We start from the raw sequence: 19,196 nt of genomic DNA, 5'->3' as shown, positions 1-19,196 counted from the left end.
GGAAAATTGGGAAAATGAGGACTCTGCCCTTCTTTTGTATACTGTCTATTTCACTTGTATAGGAATAAATAAACACATAAAGTTTCTTCTTTCTATACAGTTGGTTTTTCTTCTTTCCCAGGTCTCACTCAGATTCTAAAGCTATTTTTTTCTTCTTTACTGTACACGTAGAAATAATTGTGTTAGATTTCGGTCAGTATGGGTTTCCTAAAAGCAATGCAGGCCAGGCACGGTGGCTCACGCCTGTAATCCTAGCACTTTGGCAGGCCGAGGTGGGTGGATCACCTGAGCTCGAGAGTTCGAGACCAGCCTGACCAACATGGTAAAACCCCATCTCTACTAAAAATAAAAAAAAAATAGCCAGGCGTGGTAATAGGTGTCTGTAATCCCAGCTACTTGGGAGGCTAAGCCAGGAGAATCTCTTGAATCCAGGGGGCAGAGGTTGCAGTGAGCCGAGATCACACCACTGCACTCCAGCCTGAGCGACAGACGGAGACTGTGTCTCAAAAAATTTAAAAAAAAAAAAAAAAAAAAAAAAGGCAATGTAGACTGGCACTTGCTTAGTGAACAAAGCTAGAATAGCCTTAAATGTGTGGCTCTCTGACAACAGTAATGTTTTTGGAATTCACCTGGTCTCTGTGTTTGTTTTACAATATAATCTCCATATCTTACATGCCTTCTTAGAATCTTGATTTCTTTCGTCTGCTGGAATTTTGAACTTCCCCTTTGCAGGCTTTCTCTTGAGCAGCTATCTTACCTTCAACATTTGTTTTTTGATTAAAATTTCTACCTTCAAATATTTCCTGCAGTTTTGGTCTAAAATGCTTTTTCAGCCTTGTGGTTCTCATAACAACTTCCTTCAAAAATTATACTACTCCTGTGAAACTGGTTCATAACCCATATGGTGTCTGGAAATAGTTATTTTTAAATGACTTTATGCTGAAGTGCAGTCATACTTTTTGTAGAAAGGCTGTGATCTGTTTTAAATTTACAGCAGTTTGAAGCCATATTGATAAATTTCTTTCTGCTGATATTTCAAATTTCCCGTTATGCAAACACAGTAAGTTGATTAACCTTTTGGCTTCCCTTGCGGTCAAGTGGCAATAGCTTTATTTAGCCAACTGGAATTCTAGAGATTAAAAATTCTTTGATTCTAGGTAAAACTTGGGTGGAGTATGATAGGCAGTTCTAGATGATGATTTATTAACAGGGCTTGGTCGTCAGTGACTAGTGAAAATTCTGGCTTTCACAAACGAGTTGGGTGGCCTTAGCACGTTGCTAAACTTCTTTTGAGGCTTGATTTCGTCATCTACAAAATATTAATAGTATTGTCCCTACCCTAGAGTGCTGTTAGGAAGATTAAATGAGATTGAATAGCTGGGTACACTGCCTGGCTCATAGTGGTAAATGCCTCAGACACATCAGAAAATATCACAACTATCATTGAAACTTGTAGTAGCAGTGGTAATAATAATGTAATATCTAATTCGTCGCTGTCCCATTTCTCTTGAGTCGACCTAAAAATCCCAAAAGGCTTTTCCAATTCAGATTTCTCCAGTCTTATTACCATTGTCCATTCCATCCTTTCATTATTATTATTTTTTAATTCTTAGTGTCAGGGCCTTTAACAGGTGGTAGAAATAAAATGATTGACTTTTTAAAAGGTGTGATCCTTGCCCTTCTGGAATGTATAACTTAAAACACTGTCGAGGTGAATGTTTCCATTAAGGAATCAGGGAGCTATATTATGCTTCAAAGAAAGTGGTAAGTGCTTCAAAAGAAAGGAGCACAGTGCTATGAAGTTATGCTTTATGGACAGTGAAGGCAACCCTGAAGGGAAGAGTGATTCAGTTGAGAGGTTGCAGAAAGATACCTTCACTAGGCAGAAAGGAGACGTCACCGGCAACCCCCGTGGACAGAATGGCTTGTGCAGATGCCCTGTAGATGGACAAAGTATGGCTGACATGGGGAACCAATGAGGTTACCATGATGGAGCCACACTGAGTGGAAAGACAAGTAGCAGGGTTCTTGTGAGGCTGCAGAGGTATGCAGGGGCCAGACCTCAGCAACTTACTGAATTTTCGGAGAACTTTGGCCTCCCCTACAAACACTCCCCACCCACCTCCCAGCCCCATCTCAGATCACATTCACTTACTGCTAATTGACTCAGAAAAGACCTAAGCAGAGTTTCCAGTTTCCCCAAAGGTAAATTTCACCAGCCTTCCTCAGGTCTCCTCTGGTACGGGGGGGCTTGTTGTATTCTTCCTCAGACCTCCTTGGACCAGAAATAAGGTTGTTATGAAGCTCTACTGTTGAGGGACGATTATCCATATTCCCACTAGCCATAGGTAAATGGAGCTTTTCATGTACCTAGGATTTCCTGTGGGTTGAGAGCCCAGATAGAAATGGTGGGAGGAACATGGGCTTGTAACTTACATGCAGATGATCATGTTGTCTTGCAGCTTTGCTGTGTACTTGAGAGTGAGGATGGAGCCTATAAAATCATGAATTCTGAAGGACCATCCCAGGCCTGATGAATTAATCATAGCAATCCTGCATCAGTGTTTATCAGTTCTAGTTTGTTATCAGGTTCTAGAATTCCAAAAGTCTAAGAATTGCCTGCTTTTTATGCTAAATATTTTCTTGAAAATTTCCATGTAAGTCACATTTTGGGTGAGAATGCTATTTTATTCTTATTCAAAAAGTAATTTCAAATGCAGTAATTTTAAGTGTTTATCTTAATCTCTGATAGATTTCCACCCTCCTCTTTCTACTTATTAAGGTATTTTAAAATACTAATCACTTCCTTCTTACACAAATTTCTAACGCTTTAGTTTTATTTGCTTTCCCTGAAAATTTTCTTCTCCATTAACACTAATGACTAACATTTTTGTATGTGCCAGGTACTAGGTGAATACCTAATCCTCATGCCAGCCTCCAAATAGAGCTATTGCCTTTTTCGTCTTTAGATAAGATCCCTAAAGCTCAGAGACGTTATATGACTGAAAAATGTCACCTACCTAGTAACCGGAATTTAAAACTAGGTCTTAGTTTTTTTTTTTTTTTTACCTGTTCTGTGACCACCAGCTGTCTCTAGACACAAAGTAATGAATAGTCTACAAACAAACACACTTAAATACACTAGACTCTATTTAAAAATCTTTTGGAAATGGGATCATTATCCTCCCCACTCCCACCCCACCAATGGCTGCTAAGGATGAGTTTGAACGTGCAGTGGTATCAAGTTCAATGGATCCCAGGGGATCAATCTTTCTAATGAAGTTGATAGTCTTGAAAAACAGAATCATCATCCATCATGGGATGCTCTGTTAACTTGAATCAAATATCTCAGCAGCAGGAATCCCATTAGACCACATGTATGGTTCATAGCCAGGACCAGCTGAATATGGTGTATACCCTGGCTAAGTATATCCTACTGGATGGTTATGTTCCTCATGCTTGGCTTCTGTTTGTCAGAGGATAGTTGAAGAAAGAACAGATCGACAGCAAGAGTCACAATAGAGGCCTTTGGACCATAATGGGCCCACTCCACGGAAGTGTTTTGTTTGGACAGTGTCTTAGTCCACTTGGGCTGCTATAACAGGGTAACTCATAAACAGCAGAAATGTATTTTTCATAGTTCTGGAAGCTGGAAGTCTGAGGTCAGGGTGCTAGCACGGTCCAATTGTGCAGAGGGCCCTCTTCCGGGTTATAGATGGCCACCTCCTTGCTGTGTCCTCACGTGGCAGAAGAAGCAAAGGAGCTCCTTGGGACCTCTTTCATAAGGGCACTCATCTTTTCATCTGCCTTCAGGATCTAATCTCTTCCCAAGAGATCCTACCTCCTAAGACCATCATCTTGGTGATTAGTCTTCAACATGTGAAGGGATACAAACATGCCGATCGTAGCAGTTAGTGTATATGTTAGCTCAGGGCTTAGAACCCTGTCCATTGGGCCATATGTAACAGTGTAAGCAGCCTGGTCCCTACTGGCTCAAGCCCACCTGCTTCCCCTCTTGGATGAATGCAAACCCTCAGTCAGGCAGCCTTTGATTTAGAGACCCCTGTATTAGGGCTGTGGCATAATAATGACTGCCCTGAACACAGAGTTGTACCCAGGAGGGATGCACGTTGGGTTCTAGGCTGAGTGTGGCCACTCCATGACAAGTCACTTTCTGCTCTGGACATATATTGTCTTTGGTCTCCATGGTGACCATATTGCTCTGGTCTCCATGGTGACCAGCTGGTCACTGGGCACTCTTTCAGTTTTAGAGTGCTTTAAATACTACTCATAAAAATGCAGCTGACTTTTAGTGAAATCATGATCAACACATTACCCCTTTGATGGGACACATTGATTCCTGATTCTGGGTCCTTTTCTTTCTTTAACTACTGCCTACTTTTTCCTGCTTTTTCAGATACTATGAGCTCTCCCTACTGTCTAAAAGTTCCCTCTGCCAGCCACTCATCAAGCCAGCATAGAAAAGGATTTAATGGATGCCATTTCCGCCTTCTGATTTATTGCCTGATGAAACTGAAGAGTAAATGAAATACATTCCTATAGTGTCAGAAAGATGTAATTTTAGCACTTGATATTTTTGCACAGACATCTGCCATTTGAGATGTAAATTCCTTCAGGACAGAGATAGTCACTCATTCAAACAAGACTTACGATGTCTACATTATGCCAGGAACTGGGCTCGGCACTGGAAATACAGAAGTGCCTGCCTTCCTGGTGCCTACACTCTAGTGTAGGAATGGACCATAGGAAAAGACATTTAGATTCCATCGAATCTGTTGGGGGTAAAGTATAGTGAAGGAAAGTGAAGCAGGGTGCAGGCAGCAAAAGTGATGGAGTGGGGATTTCATACAGGGTATTGGGGAAAGTTTTCTCTGAGGAGAATACATGCAGGAGGAGATGAGGGTGTAAACCCAGTGGAGAAAAGCGTTTAGGGCAGAATAAGCAGGACTTTAAAATGCCCCACACTGGAGCACCATACTGGGCATATTCCAAGATTAGCCATCAGGCCAGTGTAGCTGGGACTCAGTTAATGAGGAATGAACACTTGGAAATGAAGTCAAAGAAGAAGGGGTGAGTTCAGGTCATGCAAATCACAAAATTAACATGACACCAATACATAGGCCACGAGGAGAGCTTTGGTGTTTACTCTGAACTGAACAGGAGGCAGCCAAGGGTTTGGAGCAGAGGAGTGAATGATATCATGTGACTCTGTCTTCTCTCCCAGAGTGATCAGTTGTGCCTGGCATATCTATGTGGTCAGCAATTTGATTATGTGATTGTCATGGTGTTGTTCAATTTTTCTGCACAATGACCGGGCATCTCCAGTGTGGAAAGATTGCTTTTCTGATACTGAAGTTTCTGGGAACATAGGTAATCAATGAAATGCATTTTTTTAAAGTTAATGGCAGTATCAATTACGTTTCTTAGAGCACCTCTATCTAATTCAGCAAGCCATCTTCTTTCCATGATATGGATGGGTCCCTTTGTGAGACTCTTTAGAAACTCAGAAAGTAAAATATCTGTATCAGTTGATCTAAAATGAATTTGTGGGTCCCCTTGCCCGACCTCTACATGTTGAAAACAACACTTTTTCTTTCTGTTTAACTTGAAACCAAACAGAGTTATAGTTCTTGTTGTCATTTTCAGATATTGCCATTCTACTATTTCTAACTCCAACAGATTATAGGTTATTTACAAAGTTCTTCGCAACTGCTAAAAGGGAGATGAATTAAATCTCCTTAAGGTGACACTTTGCCCTCCTCCTGGCCCTTGGTACTTCGTTGTCAGGAATACTCAAATAATTACTTGTTATTTGACATTGTTAGGTTCCAGCTCATTTGTCACAAGCCTTTTTTTTTTTTTTTTTTTGACTGGGTCTTGCTCTGTCACCCAGGATGGAGTGCAGTGGTACTATCTTGACTCAATACAACCTCCACCTCCCGGGTTCAAGCAATGCTTCTGCCTCAGCCTCCCGAGTAGCTGGGACTACGGGCATGTACCACCATGCCCGGCTAATTTTTGTATTTTTAGTAGAGACAGGATATCACCTTGTTGGCCAGGTTGGTCTTGAACTTCTGACCTCAGGTGATCTGCCCACCTTGGCCTCCCAAAGTGCTGGGATTACAAGTGTGAGGACTGATAAAGGTTTGGTTTTGAATCTCTCACATTTCTCTTCCAAAGTATTTATGCTTTTAACTTATGCCTGTAGGTAGATAGACACTCCTCAGTTCAGAAGTGTTTGATGTCTTTTAGGTTAGAAAGAAAAACAAATATAAATGCTTAAAAGGGTCATAGACAATTGAGGTTGGATAGCGTTGATGGAGGGATGGTAGCGTGGTATATGGCAGCATCACCAACATATTTAGCAATAATTTGCAATGCTGTTCCATGTAACTTTCCAGGCTGTTCATTATGGTAGCTGCCAGGCACATGTGGAGACTGAGCACTTGAAATATGGCCAGTATAACTGAGACACTGAATTTTTCCTTTTATTTCATTTTAATGGATCAAATTTAAATAACCACATGTGGGTAGTGGCTACTGTACTGGACAGTACAGACCTTATGGAGTAAAGCGGGTGTCTGCAGGAAGGCATAGGGCTGGGTGATTCTTTATAGGTGATAAAAAGTGAGACCAGGTCAGGCACAGTGGCTCATGCCTGTAATTCCAGCACTTTGGGAGGCTGAGGCTGGCAGATCATGAGGTCAGGAGTTCGAGACCAGCCTGGCCAAAATGGTGAAATCCTGTCTCTACTAAAAATACAAAAATTAGCCGAGCCTGGCGGCGGGCAACTGTAATATCAGCTACTCGGGAGGCTGAGGTGGGAGAATCGCTTGAACCCGGGAGGTGGAGGTTGCAGTAAGCCCAGACTATGCCATTGCACTCCAGCCTGGGCAACAGAGCAAGACTCCGTCTCAAAAAAAATAAAGTAAGACCAATGGCTCTTCGCTGATCTGCACAGTTACTTACAAAAAGATATGAGTACCCTCCTTAAATTTTATTCTCCACCTATTACTAGTAATTCAACCCTGGTAAATCTATATTTATTATTTTTAAAATTTTGTTATCTTTACCAACCATGCTTGGTTTCCATTGCTGTTATGTCTTGCAGAAACCCAGACAATAGCTTCTGATTGATTTCCTATTCTCAATTTTTGTCTTCCTTTAAATCCATCCTCCACAGTGCAGCCACAGCTGTTCTTCTCTTTAATATCCCTGAGGAGTCTGCGTTTTTCTTAGGGTAAAGCTCAAAGTCCTTAGCCTTAATGAACATAGTTGATTTTGTAGATTTTATTCCGAGTTGTAGAATTCTGGCTGTTTCAGTGTTGGCTGAGCATAAGTTTTGCTAATATTTTTATTTTGAATCACATGTAGGCACACGTTATCTTTTTAATGTTTAGAGCTTCTAAAAATAACCTACCACTTTCTATTCCTAACAGCCTTGTATACCAGTATACAGATCCATTCTGTGCTTGAACAATCTGATAGCTGCAAGCAACTGAGCTCCTTTGTCTGTTTCACCTCTTGCTCCCTCACCTGGGGTTCCTTCTCCCATTCTCTCTTTGTTCACTTGGCTAACTCTAGCCTCATTAAGGAAGGCATAGATTCCCCTCTTCTAAGAAACCTTTCCAGGAATTTATCAGGGGCCTTTTGTGTGGTTTTCCAAGTAGGCAGAAAAGGGCTGTCTTAGGACATCCGTGTAGCTATAGGTCTTCCTGATAAGAACCTGACCACCCTGGCCGAGCGGGGAGGCTCATGTCTGTAATCCCAGCACTTTGGGAGGCCGAGGCGGGCAGATTACCTTATTTTGGGAGTTTGAGACCAGCATGACCAACACAGAGAAACCCCATCTCTTTAAAAAAAAAAAAAATACAAAATTAGTTGGGTGTGGTGGTGCATGCCTGTAATCCCAGCTACTTGGCAGGAGGCTCAGTCAGGAGAATTGCTTGAACTTGGGAGGTGGAGGTTGTGGCCAGCCAAGATCGTGCCATTGCACTCCAGCCTGAGCAACAAGAGTGAAACTTTATCTCAAAAAGAAAAAAAAAAAAAAAAAAAAAGAAAGAAACTGACGACCATGAGGGTTTCATTCAGCCCTGCACCATTCCTTGCTCTTAGGGCCTACTTCAGTGCCTGGCCCATTATACATGCGAATGTGTGTTGAGTGAATTAACCTGACAGATACACACTATCATGAAAGGAGTTTTCCATACCACCAGGCCACTCCTGCAAAACAAAACTGTAACAAACAAAACCAGCCCCCTCATGGAAGCTGTAATATATGCATTTGTGGAACTACATCATGCAAAGTTTGGACTACTGTGTGTTTTTTGAGTTAGGGCCTTGCTCTGTCGCCTGGGCTGGAGTGCAGTAGCACTGCCATGGCTCACTGAAGCTTTGACCTCCCAGGCTCAAGTGATCCTCCTGCCTCAGCCTCCCTTCTGACTAAGACCACAGGTATGTGCAACCATGAGGGGCTGATTTTTTGTAAGTTTGGCAGAGATGGCACTTTGCCATGTTGCCCAGGCTGGTCTCAAATTCCTGAGCTCAAACGATCCACCTACTTTGGCCTCCCCTAGTGCTGGGACTACAGATGTGAGCCACGGTGCACAGCCTACCCTTGTTTTTATTTGTTATCATATCACTAATTCTCCACCTAATGACTTCTTCATTTAGTTGACTGCTGCCAGCTTCATTAGAGGTTGCTGCCTTGGCACAGAAGTCATTATCATTTGGACATGTCATTAAATGATAAAATACTCAGAATCTGTTATGCATCAGATGCTACTCGTGGTACCAGGAATCTGGGCATAAAAAAAAAACTGGACTAGAATATGCAAGATTCCTCCTTTCTGCTTCCCTGAACATTGTGGAGGGGAAGAAAACATTCAGTCAGTGAAGAAATCAAGTATTTTCAGACAGTGAAGCAGCAAATGAAAAGGGCCCACCAGGCACTCACTGTGTGGCAGGCATTGTTCTAAGTGACGTATATACATGAATGCCTTGAATGCTCAGAAGAAGCCTGTGTCTTTCATTTATCCTCATTTTGTGTTCAGTAAACTGAGGCACGGTGGTCAGTAACTGATCCAAGGCCACAAGCCATATAAGCAGTAGAGTCAGAATTTGAACCCAGACATTTGGTTCCAGTCTGTGACAGGATCACGGTATTTTTTGATATTATGACTTAATGAGAAGTGGTTTTGATGAGATGGTCATAGAAGAGCTTTCTGGCGGGGCACAGTGGCTCATACCTGTAATCCTAGCACTTTGGGAGGCTGAGGCAGGCAGATCACTTGAGTTCAGGAGCTCAGGTCTGGTCAGGCCAACATGGTGAAAACCCGTCTCTACAGAAAATACAAAAATTAGCCGGGCACAGTAGTGGGCACCCATAATCTCAGCTACTCAGGAGGCTGAGGCAGAAGAATCACTTGAACCCAGGAGGCTGAGGTTGCAGTGAGCTGAGATCATACTACTCACTCCAGCCTGGGCAATAGAGTGAGACAGCATCTCAAAAAAAAAAAAAAATGCTTTCTAAGTAGGTGAATCTAGTCTTGCAGAGAGCATAGTGCATGCATGCAGCGTCTACTAGAGAAAGACAAAAACAGGCTTAGCAAGTTTAAAGTAAAGTGGTAAGCGCTGCCAACCTAGGAAGCAGTAAAGGATGGGCACTGGGGGTAAATGTAGTGGTAAGAGTTAGCATCACAGAGAATATGGGAGCAGGCATCATCTTTCTCATTCAAGCTTCATAGATAAGTCTGTAGTACACGAATGAGGGCAGCAGTCATCAGTTAAATAAATAAACTACTGGATAGAAAAGGCTTTATTCACTGTCTTGTTGATGGACAGTTGTAAGATATTGGCTGGCATCTCAGTTCACATGTTATCATAGCTGTGGTTGGAGAATCAAATAAAACTGTAAAAAAATTTTTTGGCAGAAGTTAAACTCAACATCTAGCTGCTGATTTTCTTCATGTGATCATGGCCAGCTGCTGAGAGCCACCTTGTAATCACCTCATTTCAAGAAAGACATGACAGAAGAAACAATTTGCATTCAAATACTTTACATTAAAATAATTTTAAAAAATGGGATATGGAGTAATTTGCAGTGAAGGAGCATGAGTGGCCAGAGTTAGGATTAGCTTCCTCTGTGTGTGTCCTCTTGAATAGTGCATTTTGAGATTGCTTTCAAAAACCTGGTTATCTGTTTTTATCGGTAATCTGGAAGCCTAGACATACTTGGTTTATGAAATACATCATGACTTGAGCCATTTTACATTTTGAAAAACATTGTCAAGTGATCCATGACCCCTGACCATTGCACATGAGATGGAAATGAGCCAGGGTTTGGCAAGAAAGTCACTTTTCTTCCTGCCACACTGTACTTATAACAGGAAGACAATTTGCATGACAGTTGGGTGAGCCAAGAAGATCCAGGACAGCCTGAGGAAACCCTTGGAAATCACCGCATAGGTTCCATTCATCTCTCAGTTATGTGTTAGTGAGTTTACCGCCTATGTTGTCTTATTTATGTCTTTTTGCATCTGAATCTAGATGGTGGATATTAGTATGCAAATGATCTCTGCTACTTTTGCCCCCAGGCTTTTCTTCTTCATCCCCAGCATCTGTTTGGAGTGACATTTTGGATGCTACAGGAGGCAAGCATAGTTCACTAAACAGAAATGTTTACCCATTTGCAGGCTTCTGTAGTTTGTTTCTATAGGACGGCACCAAGAATTTGCAAACTGACAGATTTCACAAAGTTAAATAAACTTTATGCTTCTATTCTAACCTTCCTCATATTATCTCCTATTTGCATGTAATAAATCAGATGCAAATGTAATTATTGAGGAAAAAATATCTTTGGGTATATATGGATTTCTTAGCTTTGTGCTAGGTGATCTGGCAGACATAAAAGAAGGAAAAAAGCCCGGGCGTGGTGGCTCACGCCTGTAATCCCAGCACTTCGGGAGGCCCAGGCGGGTGGATCACCTGAGGTCAGGAGTTTGAGACCAGCCTGACCAACATGCAGAAACCCTGTCTCTACTAAAAATACAAAATTAGCCAAGAGTGGTGGCATGTGCCTGTAATCCCAGCTACTCGGGAGGCTGAGGCAGGAGAATCATTTGAATCCAGGAGGTGGAGGTTGCGATGGGCTGAGATCACACCATTGCACTCCAACCTGGGCAAGAACAGCAAAACTCTGTCTCAAAAAAAAAAAAAAAAAAAAGAAAGAAAAAGGAAGGCTTTAGCAAGCAAGATACGACTTCTGCATAACAAGTGCATCAAATAGAAGGTTGAAAGAGGGCAGGGGTCACAAAGTCAAATGTTCATGGGCACCAGACTAGTAATGTAATGGGGGATGCAGAAGGGGCAGGGCTTTGGTGAACTGGAGAGCTGATGCCACATCTTTGTGGGGCACCCACTCCCTAGCTGCTACCCAACAGTTGTACGCACAAAATGGAATTTCTGGCTTCTCTTGAAAATTGGGATGATATGAGAATATTGGGCTCAAGTTCCTTTATGGAAAAGTTAGCAGACGGGGGAACAAACAACCTACCAAAGCCCGGGTTGGGCCCGCAGGTATAGGTTTGTAGTCTGTTGCAGAAGATTGGTTTTAAAACCCTGGAAATCTGGATTCTAAAGTCCGAGTTGGCGCCAGGTGTTTGCATCTTGAAGCCTGGTGTTCAGCCGGGCTGATGAGGAGCTCTGAGCCCCCTAACTGGGCTCTGACAACATACAGCAGCATCAAGACACTTTTACTGCTGAGTGTATGTGAGGCTCTCAAGGGAGATTGCTGTCTTGGGCGGAAATTGTGCTTTGTATCCTGGCAAGTTCCCTACATCCCAAGTGAAGAAGGAATAGAATTTCAGATGTGGCATAACCCTTAACTCATCAAGTCCAATTGCCTCATTACGTGGCTAGGAAGACTAAATGCTAGCCAAAAATGTTCTGCTACTAATCAGTTTTGAGACTTTGGACAATTCTTTATTCTCCCCAGATCCCGTTTCCTTCCTCTGTAAAATCAGGAGGATGGACTACACAATTGCTAACATCTCATAATCCCATGATTATTTTTCTTGGTTTTACCTTAATGCAGGGGGTGAGGAGGGGCAGGAAAAGATAAATAACTGAGAAAAATTGGGACCAGCTGTTTCCAACATGGTGGGCATCTCTGGCTCTTCCATCCCACCCTGGGAGAGCTTGGGACGTCTTGTCAATCATCCAGCTCCACCGTGCAGCCACCCAATGGGTTGATGCCACGTGGCGTGTTCGTCACATCTCTAACACCTGATTCCTAGTGTAGCTTCTAGTTCCAGCTGTCTATTTAACAAATAAATGCTGTCAGATCCAAGGGAAGCAGGGCAGGGTTGGATGGTGAGCTTCAGACAACCCATTACCACCATGGAAACAAGTAAAAACACATGTCTTTCTGATAGCGTGCATCAGCAGCCAGCAGCTGTGGAAAGGGCAAACATCATTTGTTCCAAAAAGTGGAATCCCTCTCTTGCAAATGTGGTAGATGCTATTTATGCAGCACCAGCTTAGTTACAGAATACAAGTCAACTATCTCTTCCCAGAAAGTCACTATTTTCAACAAACATGTATTGAGAATCAAGTATATAAATTCCTTACCATCCAAACTTAGATACCAGATACATTTGGATAATGATAATTTAAATAGCAAAGGAGTTAGACTTTTGATAACAAGGGATACTAATCGTATATCAAAATATTTATCTACAGCCAGGCATGGTGTCTCACATCTGTAATCCCAGCATTTTGGGAGGCCGAGGTGGGTGGATCACTTGAGGTTAGGAGTTTGAGACCAGCCTGGTCAACATGGTGAAACCCTGTCTCTACTGAAAATCCAAAAATTAGCCTGGCATGGTGGTACATGCCTGTAATCCTGGGAGGCTGAGGCAGGGGACTGGCTTAAACCTGGGAAGTAGAGGTTGTAGCAAGCTGAGATTGCACCATTGCACTCCAACCTAGGTGACAGAACGAGACTCTGTCTTAAAAAAAAAAAACAAAAACAAGAGGTGGCCTTCGGACAAAAACCTACCTAAAGTTTTATATCTAGGGGAAGAGCGTTCTAGGCATAACACACAGCAAATGAAAAGATTCTGAGATGGGAAACTGGCTTATTTATAGAACAGGGATGGAGCCAGTGTAGCTGGAATTCAGTTAAAAGAAAAAATGTTAAGAGGTAGAAGATGTTAGAGAAGCTAGTAGATGCATTTCGCTTGGACTAGGCTGCAAAATGCCTTGAAATCCATATCCTTGGTCAAGAATTCATTTTGTATTGATAGAACATGATGGTGGGAGGCCTGTGAAAAGTGATGCTTTGGGAAAAAAATAACTTTGCAACAAGGGAGAATAGAGATTGTCAGCAGGGAGGGGAGATAGACCACTGCTTAGCCTAGGCTTGGGGCAATACATGACCAAACTGGAATGAGAACACAGGAAGGAAAGAGGAGCTATAAGTTGTATGTTGCAATATGTCGGTATTCTTTTTTTTTTTTTTTTAAAGATGGAGTCTTGCTCTGTTGCCGACGCTGGAGTGCAGTGGCACGATCTCGACTCGCTGCAACCTCCATCTCCCAGGTTCAAACGATCCTCCTGCCTCAGCCCCTCTAGTAGCTGGGATTACAAGCATGTGCCACCATACCCAGCTGATTTTTGTATTTTTAGTAGAAACAGGGTTTCACCATGTTGGCCAGGCTGGTCTCAAACTCCTGACCTCAGATGATCCACCTGCCTTGGCCTCTCAAAGTGCTGGGATGACAGGCCTGAGCCACGGCACCTGGCCTGTCAGTATTCTTAACTGCATAATGCCGCATTCCATAGGATGTCTGTTTGGAGCAAAGAAAAATTGCAGGAGGGGAACCCAGAATTGGATCGTGAAATTACATTAAAACACACAAGTTAGAGGGATATGAAGTAGTATCATCTCCTCCCAGACATTCAGGCTCCCCCTTTCCCAAGGATGCCGACGTGTGAAGAGGAGTTTTATTAGCAGACAGACGCCCGGAATGATCTGGGAGAAGGTTGGCTGCAAGTTCCCATGTGAAGCTCATGGGAAGTCTGGTTTCCATTAAATCGAGACATGCTAGCTGTCTTCTTGGTTGTTCACAGCTCACCAGCAGCCGTTGTGGCAGTCATGTGTTTTCCAAATGATATCCTTAAGCTTCCTTTGAAATGATCAAATTCATAAGCGTGGAGCAAAGAGGATTATGAGGCACAAGTGTGTCAAACAGCTTTCCTTCATCTTCCCTAGATTGAGAAAGTCTTCATGACCAAACCACTTGTAAAGGTCATGCAGCTTTGGTGTCAGTCCTTCTCACTGGTGGTGAGGGCATATTTGGCTACCTGAGGGGCCGGGAAGATATGGTATCTTTTATTATGAGGATTATGTCTCTCCCAAAGATATGTGGAGTATCTCCAGCAAGTAGGACATGGTGTGGCTGTTGCAAGGCAGAGTAGTCCAGCTCCGCCCTGAAGCTACCTAGAACATACCCCACGACAGAGAGCATAGGAGCTTTGCAGCGTGAAATCTGAACTAGATTAGTGATGACCAGTAAGGACACATTCCAGAGAACAGTTGACAAGCCAGGTATGTCTGGATCCATGGGGAAGCTTTCTCAGTGTCACCGTTGAACATAGGAATTTATTTTTTCATACCTTTTGGTGTGAAAATTGAGAGGAGAAACCAAAAGACTGACTCTCTGAGTTTAATGCTGCTTAACCTCAGCCCTCACTTGTGAGAAAGACCTGAGTGTTCTTGCAGCTCTTTGTTCTTCTGGTCCATTTGTAGTGGGAAAGGAGCAGCAGGTAGTTGGCAGGAGGATAGGACCTACTGCCATTATCCCAGCCCAAAATTGGTTTGTTCTTAAAGAGTCATACCTTCAGAGTGCCATATTTCAGCTGTCCTTTCCTCCCACCAGCTCACATCCTCTCTGGAACCTTTCCTGAATCCAAACAGGATGTATGTTTTTTAAGAGTGAGAGCAGGCCATGGAGTGAGACAGCCCTGTGATACGGAGGCGTTAATAAAGTCCCCATCAAATAGAGCTGCGAGGCCAGGCACGGTGGCTCACACCGGTAATCCCAGCAGTTGGGGAGGCTGAGGCAGGTAGATGGCCTGAGGTCAGGAGGTCGAGACCAGCCAGGCCAACATGTTAAAACCCCGTCTCAACTGAAAATAGAAAAATTAGCTGCGCATGGTGGCAGGCACCTGTAATCCTAGCTACCGGGAGGCTGAGGCAGGGAGAATTGCTTGAACCCAGGAGGTAGAGGTTGCAGTGAGCCAAGATTGTGTCACTGCACTCCAGCCTGGGTGGCACAGTGAGACTCCATCTCAAAAAATAAATAAAATATAAAATAACAACAACAAAAAATAGAGCTGCAGTGAGAGTCAGTTAAAATTCTGCAGATAAAATTCTATGTGTGGTGTACAGTGCATAGGAAACACTGACCCCCAGATGGTGTGGTAAAGAAAGACAGAAGAAGGAGGAAAGGGACGCACCAACATCTGTTGATTATAATTAAACCACTTAAATTAATGTATAAGTACTGAAACATACATTGTGGCTGCTTATAAACTATATGCATTTTAACATTTTCACATTTAATTTTTAAAATATTAAAATATATGCAATCGATGCCAAGAATGTCAATAATTTTGATATTAGTACGTAGAGCTTAAAAAAAAATTTCTTAGAGATACATACCCTTTTGAGAATGGGCACAGGCATGACTTGGACAGAATCTGCTTACACTTTCCAAACCAATATGGAGTTGTGAACAACTGTATTCTGATCTCATGAGATTTGGACTGTTGCAGTCATTAAGTGTTTATTTCAGTAGAAATCCTAATTAGCTAAATAAATTTTCATCAATATGTTAATCTCCATTAAGAGCTGCTAGAATGTTATGTACCTCAGTGCAGCACATGATAGTTTAAGGACTTTGAAGACAGAGACTGAATCTATTAATCTTTGTGTCAGGAACATGAACCATTACGTAGAGACAAAGCCACGTTAAAGCTGTTTTGGAGCCTCTTTGGGTTAGTGTAAGTAAAGTGAAAGGATAATTCGTTTTGAGCTTGTTAGAGTATTTGAAGTAGCTGAACGTCCCAGGTGAGGGAAGAGAAGTAAGCCAAGCATTTCTGAGGACCGCTGCGGCGGGATTTTTGGAAACTTTTTTCTAGTCTACCATTATCAGTGTGACTCAGGCACAAAGACTGAGGGTGCATGGACGTTCTGTCTGCCTAGCGGGGAGATCATGATTATTTGGACAAATCAACTTTGTTCCTTGATGAAGCTGCATGAGCCACAGGCAGAGAACTCAGTGAGCATCTGTGGAGTAGCCTTGGAGTACTCAGTTGTTCGCTGGGAAGGGGTAGGCTATTACCTGTCTCATCTTAAACAGATAGGAACAGGCACGGTGGCTCACGCCTTTAATGACTGCACTTTGAGAGGCCAGAGTGGATGGATCACTTGAGGTCAGGAGTTTGAGACCACCCTGGCCAACATGGTAAAACCCCATCTCTAACCAAAAAATACAAAATATTAGCCAGGCGTTGTGGCACACACCTGTAGTTCCCTATAGATCCCAGCTACTCAGGAGGCTGAGGCAGGATTATCGCTTGAACCTGAGAGGCAGACATTGCGTAGAGCTGAAATAGCTCCACTGCACTCCAGCCTGGGCGACAGAGTGAGACTGTGTTTCAAAATTAAATAAATAAAATAAAAATAAACAAACAAATGGCATGTAATGTGAGAAGTCTAGATCATGGTCGTCATCTATTCTGCTACATTCTCCGTAAAGTCCAGTTTGCTTAGTTCTCCTAGCAATAACCATTCAGTTACTCTTTAAGGACGGTAAGAAGCGTTCTTCTCCCCATGATGCTAGCCAACGAAAAAGGGACTGTTACTGCTTTTCAGGGGAGCAGGAGGATAAAAGATTGAGTCTTCAAAATGGACTAAGGCTGGAGTCACACATTTGAATTTATGAACATTTTGGTTGTGATGTTAATGGGCCCAAGAAGTAGCCTCATGAGAGAAGAAGCCTAGAGTAATTTCCTTGCCATCGGTCACTTCTCATTGCCATCTCCGCCAAAACACACACCAATCAAAACTAAAACCTAGAGTCCTTGGGTTGATCATCTCTCCAAGGTGGAAAAATTTATGGTTTATCTTCCATCTTTAAAAATCTCCGGTTATATTTGTAAGAATTTCATCAGTATGTGTCTTTTCAGGTCTTCAAACGTTGCTTAGTTCTTTCATTGTTTTTCTCAATAAACTGAAAGAACACTTAAGCTACTTCCCAGAATTTCAGGCCCAATTGAAGGGGAAAATGATAATATAAACACACTGTTAGGAAAAGACCAGACTTCTCCTCATTCCCTCAAATAGTCAAATGTAATAATTATAGTGTTTATAAGTTGTAGTGAGTCTTATATCTGTGCCAAACACTATTTTAGCACTTTTATTTATTTATATTTATATTTTATTTTCATTTTTTTTTTTTTTAGACAGTTTTACTTCACCGCCTAGGCTGGAGTACAGTGGTGTGATCTTGGCTGACTGCAACCTCTGCCTCCCGGGTTCAAGTGATTCTTGTGCCTCAACCTCCAAGTAGCTGGGATTACAGGCACACATCACGGTACCTGGATAATGTTTATATTTTTAGGAGAGACGGGGTTTCATCATTTTGTCCAGTCTGGTCTTGAACTCCCGACCTCAAGTGATCTGCCTGCCTCAGCCTCCCAAAGCGTTGGGATTACAGGCATGAGGCACTGCGCCCAGCCGGTTTTTAGCTCTATAAAAGCATTAACTAACTTAATCATCTAAAAATTGTCTAAGTAAAGAACTCTTTTTTTTCTTTTTTTTGAGAGACACAGTCTCATTCTAATGCCCAGGCTGAAGTATGATAATGCAGTCATAGCTCACTGCAGCCTCAAACTCCTGGGCTCATGCAATCTTCCTGCTTCAGACTCCCAAGTAGTTGGGACTACAGGTGTGTGCAACTGCACCTAGTTAATTAAAATTTTTTTGTAGTGATGGGGGTCTCTCTACATTGCCCAGGCTGATCTCAAACTCCTGGCCTCAAGCGATCCTCCCTGCTTCACCTCCCAAAGTGATGGGATTATAGGTGTGAGTCACCACACCAAGCTGAAAGTACTATTGTCAGTGTCATTTTACAGGTCAGTGACCTGAGTATCTGAGAGATTCGGAAGCTTCCCCAGGAAATAAGGGAAAAGACAAAAGGAGCGTTTCAGCATCACACAAGTGAGGATGCTTTGTGGTTCTTGTTAGTTTCGTGTCTTTCTCCCCAGACTGTGAGCAATTTTGGAGTACTGACAATATATGATTAAATTTGGATTGGCTGTGCCTGACAGTTTTTTGAAGGAATATAATGTATATACAAATGAATCTGGAGAACATAAATCGCCATCAAAATTGTATTGGTGTTGTGAGTCCCATTGATGGTAATATTGATATCAAAGAATGGTTGGGAAATGCCAAATCTTTGTTGAAATGTGCATTTTGTTTTTTTCTCCAAAAACGTGAGATTTTATTCCTTTGACAGTCACAAGGCATCTCGAACATATGTTCTTTTTCACTGAACATGTCTGTGTTAGAGGGCTTGCCCGCCAAGTTGTCTATTAAACCATCTCTACATGTGCAGATACAGATGGCAAAACATTTTACAATGATTCATTTAAAATATGTACTTTCTAGAGAACCCAGGGTGTTATCAGTGTTGGTCTGTGTTGAGGAAATAATAACATCAGAATTTGTCTCCTTGACCTGAGGCGTGGTCCAAATGGTTCCACCTGTTCTCACATGGGCCCTGGGAAATGTTTTTGGTCATGTTCTCAAGTCCTTCATTTTCTTTTCAAAAGCCTGTGTGGCTTAATGATTTTTATGTTAACATTTACTGAGAAGTTCACAGTTTAGCACAGTGCCTGATGCGTATTCTCTTATTTACTCTTTGTAAACCCCTAGTTAGGAATACTTCTATTCCCCTTTAACAGATGGAAAAACAGAAGTTCAGAATGCTTGCACCCAGCTGGCAGCCAGCAATGCTTAAATTTTGCCTCCAACTTGCTTCATTTCTATGTTGAACGTTTTCTTTAACATCTTTGTCCTTGTGGCATTCCATTTTTATCTC

General features: G+C 42.4%; 1 protein-coding gene across 3 annotated transcripts in view; it reads left to right on the top strand.

Annotated features, from left to right (window-relative positions):
• The window catches only part of ADAMTS18 (ADAM metallopeptidase with thrombospondin type 1 motif 18), a 156,723-nt gene that overhangs the window by 37,355 nt on the left and 100,172 nt on the right, over nucleotides 1–19,196 (top strand). The gene's annotated exons all lie outside the window — the stretch shown is intronic.

Source organism: Sapajus apella, unplaced genomic scaffold (assembly GCF_009761245.1).
Source record: "Sapajus apella isolate SASKATOON/1434 unplaced genomic scaffold, GSC_monkey_1.0 scaffold15, whole genome shotgun sequence".
NCBI classification, from domain to species: domain Eukaryota; kingdom Metazoa; phylum Chordata; class Mammalia; order Primates; family Cebidae; genus Sapajus; species Sapajus apella.
Note: the sequence above shows the minus strand (reverse complement) of the source record. Positions and strands in the feature narration are given on the sequence as shown.